General features: G+C 43.2%; 1 non-coding gene across 1 annotated transcript; it reads right to left on the minus strand.

Annotated features, from left to right (window-relative positions):
* Nucleotides 1-10,926: 10,926 nt before the first annotated feature.
* Nucleotides 10,927-11,001, minus strand: Trnat-ugu (transfer RNA threonine (anticodon UGU)). The gene has a single exon. It is a non-coding gene; the product is annotated as a tRNA-Thr (tRNA).
* Nucleotides 11,002-11,503: the final 502 nt, after the last annotated feature.

The following is an 11,503-nucleotide window of genomic DNA, read 5'->3' on the forward strand; positions in this document are numbered from 1 at the left end:
CGGATTCGATTCCCGCCCGGGTCGGAGATTTTCTCCGCACAGGGACTGGGTCTTGTGTTGTCCTAATTATCATCATTTCATCCCCGTCGATGCGCAAGTCGCCGAAGTGACGTCAAATCGAAAGATTTGCACACGGTGAACGGTCTACCAGACGGGAGTCCCTATTTACACGACATTTATTTACTGACAACATAAATCTGGATGGCTGCTGGGATCTAAACGAGCTCAACCCGAATGTGACTTCAGTTCCTTGCTCCTACACCACTACGATCGGTTTCCTAACAAATGAAGCATCCATATTAACAAACAAAAGTTTTCCCTGGCGTTATCAAACTATGGTCCTTTGATCGTCCCAGACTCTCTTGTCTGAGATCTGTGTGAACGCTGTAACTCTTCTGGAGTTGCATCTGATAGAAGGGACCCTGCCTCACCTCTGTTATATGAACGGAAGTTAACTGCATCTCTCTTAGGTTGCTGAATAGTGGTGTGATACTACATACTCGGCTTCTTTTTGCAGTTCTTGTATGTCCAATTTTACATAATGTTTCAGCATATGCATCCCTGAATTCTTCCAGAAGTTCTCCCTGACGAAGATATTATATAGTTGTCACATCAGGCATTGCTGTATTGCGTCCCCATATTAGGCGGTCTATCAGATCAGTTCCTCCTTTAATCATGTTGTAAATGGTTATCACGTTTGGAGAAGGGGTATTCTGATGCTAATTTATTTACCTGTTGTAGCGAGAAAATTGTAAGTTCAGACAGTAAGCTGTACATATCGTCCCATGCTAAGACCACTACACACTGTAGAAGAGGGTACATGTTCTTAGTGTCCTGCAGAAACAGTTCTACTGCGGTACGGTACTGTTCACAAGTGGTTCGCGGAGTGGGAGTGATATGGCACGGCAACTGTAAACGTAGTGCAAAGCTGAAGTGCGCGAGACAGTAAGATTCTTCTGGATAAAACTATATAATTTCCCATAGATTCATCGCGTAATTCTGGCGATATATGGATTAAATAGGGTTTCGCCTCCAGAGGTACTGAAATGGTGCCAACAATTTGTTCAAGGTTCAAGGCAACATAGACGTGGATGAAGCTAATCAGGAAGAAGGGTCATCGAATCGATCACAAACGACAATGTCTAGACAATCGAGAAACTGGTTTGCAGCAAGCACAGATTTGCCGCCAACGCAAGCGTTCACGCAGCGGTTCTCGAATGGCTCTGTGACCGAGGAGAGGATTTTTGCCGTCGAGGAATTATTCAGCCATTGGTAGAAGGTTCGTCCTGTTGTTTACGGGGACTCGGTGACTGTATATCTAACTATAGCGTTATGGAGCTATGTCGCTTCATTGAAAGTCACGTGACCTGTCATAATAATATGTAACTTAATTTATCAAGTTCTCTCGTATAAACGGGTCACTACCAAGAAATGAGGATAACTTGGAGATAATTCTGTTGCATTTCCACACAACGAATGCAATTTCACAGCCATCGGTATTAGCACACCATTCCTCACCGAATCCTTTTGGTCTGCTCTTCAGCTGCTCACTACGTGGAGTTAACAGTTCAGAACAACGTCGTGACGTGATTTTTTGAAGGGATGGACACCTTTGGATTCCTTGTCTACGTCAATGGTAGTGATGTGTAGTAATTATCGTTATACACATTGTGGTGTGTAGTCTGAGGAATATGTCTATTATTTCTCACAAGGACGTTCTCACTTGCCTGTGTCACTGCTGCAATGTTATGAATCATCATTTTCGTCCATTTGTTTCAGTTTTGTAAGCATCTCCAGATACACTGCTCAATAAAACTGTTTCAAACTATGTTGTGAGGCTTACGTGGCATTTACTGCTTCAAATGATGCTGTGCTTTGAAAGGACGCATTTGCTTATCAATGGAAAGAAATTGATTCATCGGTACAGGCATTCATTTTTCTTTCTCTTGTAAGAGAACGCAACAGGTATAGTTTGTCACGTCGTTTCTCGCTACTGGTAACACATCTGTTTTTTTTTTTTCATTAAAAAGAATTAATCGCTTCATTGATTCTAAATAAATCTAGAGTATTGCTTTTTGAACCAGTGGGATGCCCAGCGTTTGATTTCAGTTGTGTGATGGTTCCTTTGAAAGGGCACGGCCGACGTCCTTCTCGGTCCTTCCCTAATCCGATGAGACCGATGACCTCACTGCTTGGTCTAACAACCCTACCACAATAAAGGTCAAAAATTAATTATGATTGTAGTGTTGCTCACGCTGCTAAATATTGCATTTTCTGGCAACAACAATGTTATATTATGTGGCAGGTGTCATTAGAGCACAGTTAATAAAGTCATTACTTGAAATAATGGATAAACCAGGCACTCATCTTTTCGTGTTTCCCACGCTGGTCTCGTTGTTAACTCATGGCTCAATCGTCGAAAATCTAGGTAGTGATGATTCCAAGCTCGGATGAAAAGAGGCCTAGGTGTTATTCTGTAATATTCAAAAGTTTTATAGATGAGTTTCATAAACCATTCTTGATGGTTAAACTTTTGCAAGTTAGAACAATAGAGATGTAAAAAAGTAATCAGCACTCCGAATTTAAGTTACACTTCTTTTTTATTGCTTTTGTTGCAATATCACGTAACTCGTTTCAAAACATCACTTCACAATATAAAACATACTTGAAGATATCTTCCTCACTGTTAAAGTTCACATTTCATAAACTGACTACAATTTGCGTCTTTTTAACATGACGACCAAAGCCTGACTCTCTAATAACCGCTTACGCGCCCCAAAAATCAGAGTTACAAGTACGTCAAATATCACATATTGCAATATATAGCTACGGTCGCAGGTTCGAATCCTGCCTCGGGCATGGATGTGTGTGATGTCCTTAGGTTAGTTAGGTTTAAGTAGTTCTAAGTTCTAGGGGAGTAATGACCTCAGCAGTTGAGTCCCATAGTGCTCAGAGCCATTTGAACCATTTTTTTTTTGCAATATATACATATCGATGTATCGAAGTACCTCTACATTAATGAAATCAAATCTGAATGTTGTCACAGATATATGTTAACTATTTTACAGAAACACAGTAGAATATTGCTGGTATCGAGAGGTTGAGGCGAGGAGCCGTAATGGTTGCGTAATTCAAGTACCATTGCACTGGTCTCCACCCCAAACAACCCAACCAAACCAGTTGTGTGCTACGTCTCTCCAACACATTCCATTCCGTATTTTCCGACAAATTTAGTTGTATCAAGTGAACTTTCAAGACAAACCTCTACACAATAATTTATTCTAGAACTATCTTTATTAGGTCATGAGTAAAATAATGGTTCAAAAATTCGTAAGAACGCAAACGTGCTTTTGGAAGGCCTCTAAATGTGTTGTCATGGTTTAGGCCAGTATTCTGTTTTCCTATCAGAACCTTTTCCTTCGTTGCTATTATACTCCCATCCTGTGTAAATGGAATGGAACTGTGCCTGGTCAAAGACTTGAAGAGGATAAATACTAGCAGCGGTAATTTTATAACGAAATAAAAAGCAACCAGTTACGTAAAGAAAATTTAATTTCTTTAGCTGTTTCAGGTACTTAGTGCCCTTCTTCAGAGGATCATATCTGCCCCACTAAATGCAAGTGTCAACAATAAGGTGCATACATCAAAATGCCGTAGTTCCCTGCCACAAGCACCAACACCACGATGCACTCTGCACCCCGCCTCTTTTAACAGATTCTTAGGGAACCTGCCAACAGCGGCGGGACGCAGAGTGTTTTGTAGGATTGGTGCTTGTGGCTGGCTTCAAATGGCTCTGAGCACTATGGTAGTTAACATCTGAGGTCATCAGTCCCCTAGAACTTAGAACTACTTAAACCTAACTAACCTAAAGACATCACAAACATCCATGCCCGAGGTAGGATTCGAACCTGCGACCGTAGCAGTAGCGCGGTTCCGCACTGAAGCGCCTAGAACGGTTCGGCCATAGCGGCCGGCCCTGTGGCTGGTACCACGGAATTTTGCTCTATGCACCTTACCGCTGACACTCACATATAATGCGATAGATCTAACCTTCTGAAAAAGGGCGCTAAGTGCCTGAAACCGCTAAATAAATTAAATTTTCTTTCTGTAACTGGTTGTTTGCTATTTCGTTATAAAATTACCGCTGCTAGTATTTATCCTCTTCAAGTCTTTGACCAGGCACAGTTCCATTCCATTTACACAGGATGGGAGTATAATAGCAACGAAGGAAAAGGTTCTGATAGGAAAACAGAATACTGGCCTAAACCATGACAACACATTTAGAGGCCTTCCAAAAGCACGTTTGCCTCATAGTCACCATCTTCAGGATCCTACACACGTAGCCACATAACACATACAAACGTCTGTGCTGTTGCACTGATCACTAATTTCAGCTGCCTTCCGCACATTTCCAAAGCCTGTCTGCACACGTGGTGATGGCAGTTGTCATTACAAGTGTGAGAAGTCGACGTCCAGAGAGAAGTTTTAAAAATCTATGGAAGCCAGCTGAAATTAGCGATCCCTATAATAGGATGACTTATCTAACTCCGCGTATAGGGGTCCGAAGAAGGTGCCAATGAGATACCGAAACTGGTAGTCAAATAAAATAATTAATAAAATTACAGCTGTCAGCATTTATTTTCTTCAAGTTTTCCTTCATACTCTTCTCAATCACGTGACATGTACTAGGCTGGCACCACAGTTTGTTGCAGACGGCATCTTCGCATCCTGACGCTTGCTAGGTGAATCAATAGTCCAGTATCGTAGCTCTGATTCACTTACGCTATACAAGATCTTTCAGCATTTGCAACTGAATCACAGTTCACTGAAACGTCTATTTCGAAATGCGCCAAGGACCACGTCACTCTGGTCACTATCAGGAAATTCAGTTTCACTCTTGTTGTCAGAGAGTATTTTTGCCTTTACCATGGGTGGTTGCCTCGAAAAATTTAACAAAAAACCACATGGTAATTTTTCGCGTGTATAATGACACTGTTTCACCATAAGGAAACGAACACAAAGAAGCTAGTGGCGCACTTAATGCTGTCAAGACGAATATTGTTGCCAAAGAGATACAATAATATAAAGCTCAAACTAAGCATAATGAACATCGTATTTCTCTCTCCCAAAAGAATACGAAGGACAAGTTACCAAATATTTATTTAATTGTTTATAAAAGCTTATAAATGCATTTAAACTGATCGAAATATGGGGAAAAAATGTCTGAAATAACGGCAGATTTGTGTTACCTCCGAAGCACTTGCCTTTTATAGTCAGGAGAATGACTACTCATGACAGCTAGCGCCTGGGTGTGTTAGTAAGATGATACGGTAATTGTCCAGCTGCATCGCCGTTTGGAATAACTTTGCTGCAGCTGTGATTGGAGGAAGAAAAATATCCAATCTGACAATACCATGCGCAGTAGGAAATAAGATAATTATTTGAAGACTACGATGATCAGTTTATGCCGTGGTCACTTTCATTCAAGTCCGAAGTGCTTTTGGACACTGATCTTCTTACATTGTAGAAAAAGATTTCAATATACTTTCTACAGTTCGGAGAAACGAAAACTAAAGGGTTTTGATGTGTCAAGTAACTGCGACGAACTCAGACTCACAATTTTCATAAAAAATGTTCTAGTGCTTGGATTCTTTTGTGTAGTATGAAACAAATCTGCGTAATTACTTTACAAAATTCACTACGTCCTGGCGTAACCATAAGTGCCGGAACGAAGATAAAGAACGCAAGAGCAGAGACGGTGGTGAGACGACGTCGTCCAATGGTGCGCTGACTGGGACCGCACTATGACATTAGCGCCTTCTAGCAAAGAAAATACAAGCGCTGATCCTGGCAGCCTCTGCCGGGGAAGTGTTAGCACAGGAGTAGTGGAGAGCACGACGATAGCAGTGACGTGTGATCCATATCAACTGCTTACATGGATCTTGTATACAGCAAAGGACAGCATCCTTTAGGCACCCTATAAGCGACGAGTGGGCAGGACCGCATATTTGGCGACGAGTATCCGCCGAACCCAGTGCGAGACAGCCACGGAATTTTCTGTTCTTTTGCTGGAGCCATAATTCTCTCTTGTGTTTACTTTGCAGAGGCGCTTATTTTCTTTAACAGTTTCCTGTTGTTTTTGCTAATCAGTGTTTCAGGTGGGCGTTGCAGAAAATTTCTTTGTTTGCTTGCCTTGTCTGTTTGTAGCATTTGTGTTTTCCAACATGCCCACCCCACCTGTCACGCCCCCTGCTCAGGTGCTACAGCCACAAGCGTTAGATGCCACACAGCTAATGAGTATGTTTCAGTTCCAGACGCCACACATCTCCACGTTACTCAACACGGTGCAGCAGCTACTGGCCAACGCTGCTCGCCCGACACAACGAGCACCGCCTATTACAGCTGCTACGCCACCTTTCCGACAGTTTAGTGAACAAGACGAGGAATGGCACGAGTGGTTGTCCGAATCTGAAACGCACCTCATCGCTCACAATGTACCAGGTACTGTGAAACTTCCGTTTCTAATGTCAACAGTAGGAAGTGCAGTGTTTAGGCTCTTACAAAAACTTTTCCATAATGCTACTCCGAGTGAACTTAGTTATGAACAGGCGGTACAATCGTTAGCTGACTATTACGACCAACAAGTCAATGCGGTAGCAGCTAAGTATCAACTCTTTAATTGCAAAAAACGGTCAGAACAAACTTATCGCGAGTGGGTAACAGATTTGCAGGGTATGACAAGGAAATGCAAATTCAAATGTGCTCGCGGTGCTTTATATTTAGATGTTATGTTGCGGGAAGCGATCATGTGCAATTTCCCTGATGTCAGACTCAGAGAACTAATTTTGAAACAGTCCAATCCATGAACAGGTAGTGCAAATACTAGATCAGTACGATTCAGGTGTCTTCTCTGCTCAGACATTTGAGCAGCCAGCTATTTGTCGGGTTGATTCCCTTAGTTGCGATCGGCCCATTCGACGGAAAAAGCAGCTTGTCACGTCGAATAAACAACCTTCCACGCGGCGTAAGCGGTTCGCCACACAGACGGCTACACGGGCGAACAGACTGCCTTCTGTGTTATTCACGGCACAAACGCCGAGACTGCCCCTCCCGATAAGCGTGGTTGTGGTAGAAAACGACATGTACAGTCCGTTTGTTTGCAATGGAACAAACATCAGAAGTCGGCCCCCTTTCAAAAATCTAGTCACAAGGCCGATGTCATTAATGCAGTATATTCAAAGTCTGCAACACGCATTCGCGAAACTAGCAAGTGTGGAGTGTCCTTAGTGATATGCCAGTTTAATAAAGTTCTTGTTCGTTTACTTATTTGTTCGAAATGTGAGAAATTTCAGTTGGACATGGATGTCTCAGTCACACTGCTCAATCATCACACATATCTACTGTCAGGCTCCCTACGCCTGTCTAAAACTAGCACTCAGCTGACGGCTTGTAATGGACAAGACATTCCTGTTTTCGGAACATGTTCTCAGCCTGCCATGAATCGCTCGCATGCGTGAACATTGACTTTCACAGCGCTACAATCCCGTGACTGTGAGAACATATTTGGTCTTGATTCTTTTGATTCGTTTGGCTTTAACATTCAGGACACTGTATTGTCAATGTCTGCAATCAATGCTATAGATAGTGTAGCTGGCTTGCTAAAAGAATTCTTGGAACTACTTTCTTAAGGTTTAGGCAAAGCCAACAATTTTGTTGCACATATTACTATGAAAGAGAATGCTCATTTTGCCGGTCCAGAACTGTTACCATTGCAGTGCCGGACAAAGTCGCTGCTGAACTTAAAGAATTGCAAGACAGCGGAGTTATTGCGCCCATCTCAGCTAGTCAGTGGGCAAGTCCACTGGTTTTTCTCCCCAAACCTTCAGATCACACTCGCCTCTACGTTGACTTTAAGTCTACCGTCAACCCACAAACTGTCATTGATACTTATCCATTGCCACGCCCATAAGATCTCATGGACAAATTAGGCGCTGGACACGATCTTTAGAAAATTGATTTGCGCGATACGTATCTTCAAATAGCGCTCAATGAAGAATCTCAAAAAGTCTGTGTATTAAATACTTATATGGGTTTGTTTAAATATTTGCGTTGGCCTTTTCGCAGTGCTTTCGCACCCGCTATTTTCCAACGGTATTTGGAACAGCTGACCGCGCAAGTATCAAACTGTTCTAACTATTTGGACGATATTGTAGCAGCAGGTCGCACACCTGAAGAACATATTGCAAATTTACATGCTTCGTTTCGTGTGTTATCTGAGGCAGGACTAAAGTGTAGACTGGACAAGTGTGAGTTTTTTTACGTTATTTGCAGTATCTTAGTCATGTAATTAAAAGTCACGGTCTACATCCTCTTCAGTCACATTTGTTAGCCATACGAGATTTGCCAGTTCCTCACAATGTCACAGAATTGCAGTCAGTCTTAGGGAAAATGAACTATTATATTCGGTTCATACTGAATGCTACGCAGATCGCTGTTCCCTTGCATCGCTTGCGTCGCAAGAATGTCCCCTTTGACAGATGAATGCCAAGCAACTTTTCAAAAACTTAAGGAAGCATTGCTCAGTGATCGATGCCTACTTCCCTTTGATCCTGAGAAGCCAGTTGTATTGCGAGTTGACGCTTCCTCTTACAGAATCGGTGCAGTGCTTTCCCATCGAAAGATCTATTGCTTTCGCATCAAAAGTGTTGCCCAAAACTCAGTGTGAGTATTCACAAATTGAAAAAGAGACTTTGGCTATTGTGTATCGTGTCACCAAAATTCTACGTAGAAACGGATCACAAGCCTTTACAGTCCTTGTTTCATCTGACAAAACTGGTTCCTGTACGAACTGCCCAAAAATTGCAAAGATGGGCTTTGTTGTTGTCTCAATACCGGTACGAGATTGTGTATCGTCCGACAGCTCAACATGGTAATGTAAACGTACATTCACGTCTTCCGATTGGCCCCGATATAGACTTTGAGGCTTCTGCTGCATCTTGCTGTCACATAGATGCTCAGGACTCTGAATTGCTTCAGCTTTTTCCGCTAAACTGTAAGAAAATTCCACAGGCAACGGAAGCTGATTCAGATCTGAAATTTTGCTCAAATACATTCGCACATCTTGGCCTCGTTCCTTGCACTGCATAAAGAACTCGGTCGTGGGCCGCTACTTTGCCCGTCGGCATAGCCTCGCTGTACAAAAGGGAGTAATTCTTGTTCCAAATGACAGTGGACAGAAACGAATTGTACAGTCGACTCATTTCGCATTGCCTTCCCGTGACTTTTGGCCGCTTTACGCATTCAGAAGAGTGTGCCAAATTCTGTATTGATATCATATTGCTTACACACGTTCTCCGAAAAATCATAAAATGTCCCCTTAATCGGAGCCAAAATTGTACTAAGGATAACATGGAGGCTTGTGTGCAATACAAGGGTATAAAGTTTTGATTAATTCCGGGAAGTCACAGAGACCTGTGTAAGTCGTCATGAGACAAATTCAGAGACATTACTATTGATTAGACGTGACAACGATGTTGGTGTAGAAACGCATTTAAAATTGAGATTTTTCTTTTCTTGCGGTGAGTTTTATGATGAACCAACTAGAACTTTATACATCTTTTGACGGTGAAGTCAATAAGGTAAGTGTTTAATCACTTGTTTATTGCACTTCTCTGGGTTTCAACGAAGTACAATCGTACGACAGGACGTACAAATTATCATGGCAGACCAAGTAACTATTACTGAATGCTGCACTACACTTCAGAGTGATGAAGATATATGACAGTATATAGCCACCAAATCTCTGTAAACAACAGTCGGAACGTTTTACCAATAGTTGAAATCCTCGACGATCGAAATCCACTCCTTGTTCACGGAGGCATTTAGGAACCTCTGTGTCGATATAATCAAATCTGGATAATCTGCTTCCTCTCAGATTTTCCTATGCTTGAGAGTGACTTGAAAATTTCGTCTTTGTTCAGGGTCGGCGGCCTTCCTTACTGGTCAGAATCAGCTACGTCTGAATGCCTTGATGATTTCACCTCGACTAGACGCGACATTGCATCCGGGCCGATACGCTTTAATTTCATGGTGATTCTGCTTGACACTTAGAGGTTGTGCCCACAAGAATCGTACTGTCCCCTGTACGTCAACTTTGGAGTATGTGTCCGGTTGTCGGGCCATTTCACTCCCACACAGTGATGCACCTGTAGCCCATACCGCAGCAGAACTGTGACTGCAAGAAAGCCAGAGCATCCTCTCTCTACTGATAATGCGGCACTCTTCTTGCGCAACGGTTTTATTATGGAACGACCTGCATAGCTTACTTTCTGAAGTCCCCTCCTATCACCATTTATGGGGAGCGTTTAATAAGTATTGCAACACCTTTTTTATCGGCCAGTTTCGGTCCCAGAAAAGCGGAATGCTTTGTAGGACATCGAAGAATTTTGCCGCTTCAGGTCCTTTAGATTCATGGCATGCCCATTGGTGGCGGTGCTACACGTAGCCTCCAAAATGGCGTCTGTAACGGAGGTGCGCTCCAAGCCGAGAACTGTCACAGAGTTTCATTCTGTGGAAAACCAATGCATCGCAGATATTCAGCGGCGGTTGCGGAATGGGTATGAAGACCTGGCAATGAACAAAAACGCAACAAGATCGGGCAAACTTGTGCAATCGCGCACGTACCGGCCGTCGGCACAGAGCTGTGACGTGACTATTGCGACATTGGGTCGCCCAGACACTCTCTTTAGAGGTGATCGATGGATTACAAACAGAGCCCTCGCTGCAAAGCTGGACATCTCTATTGGTAGTGCTGACACGTGCATCCACCCATTGGGGCACTAAAAGGTGTCTGAAATGATAATTAAGTCAAGACACTTAGCTGTCGACAGGCGTTTATATACATCAACGGGGACAGTTGAAAATGTGTGCCCCGACCGGGACTCGAACCCGGGATCTCCTGCTTACATGGCAGACGCTCTATCCATATGAGCCACCGAGGGCACAGAGGATAGTGCGACTGCTGGGATTTATCCCTTTCAAGCTCCCCGTGAGACCCACGTTTCCAAAATAATGTCCACACACCACATTCGTAGTGCCCCTGCCCATTACACTCATTACTCGTGGCAGACAATCTTACATGTCGGAAAGAGCAGGTATCATCTTCGTATATAGTTAAGGCTAACCGGCCATTGACCTTTTCCTTCTGTGCTCGATGCACACGCATTGCCCGAACTCTTACGGGTCTCGGTAAGATTGTCTGCCACGAGTAATGAGTATAACGGGCAGGGGCACAACGAATGTAGTGTTTAAGTTGAGAATGTGGGAGCGTGCAACGGATAAATCCCTGCAGTCGCACTATCCTCTGTGCCCTCGGTGGCTCAGATGGACAGAACGGCTGCCACATAAGCAGGAGATCCCGGGTTCGAGTCCCGGTCGGGGCACACATTTTCAACTGTCCCCGTTGATGTATATCAACGCCTGTCGACAGCTTAGTGACTTGATT

The sequence above is a fragment of the Schistocerca cancellata genome, chromosome 2, assembly GCF_023864275.1.
Source record: "Schistocerca cancellata isolate TAMUIC-IGC-003103 chromosome 2, iqSchCanc2.1, whole genome shotgun sequence".
Classification (NCBI taxonomy): domain Eukaryota; kingdom Metazoa; phylum Arthropoda; class Insecta; order Orthoptera; family Acrididae; genus Schistocerca; species Schistocerca cancellata.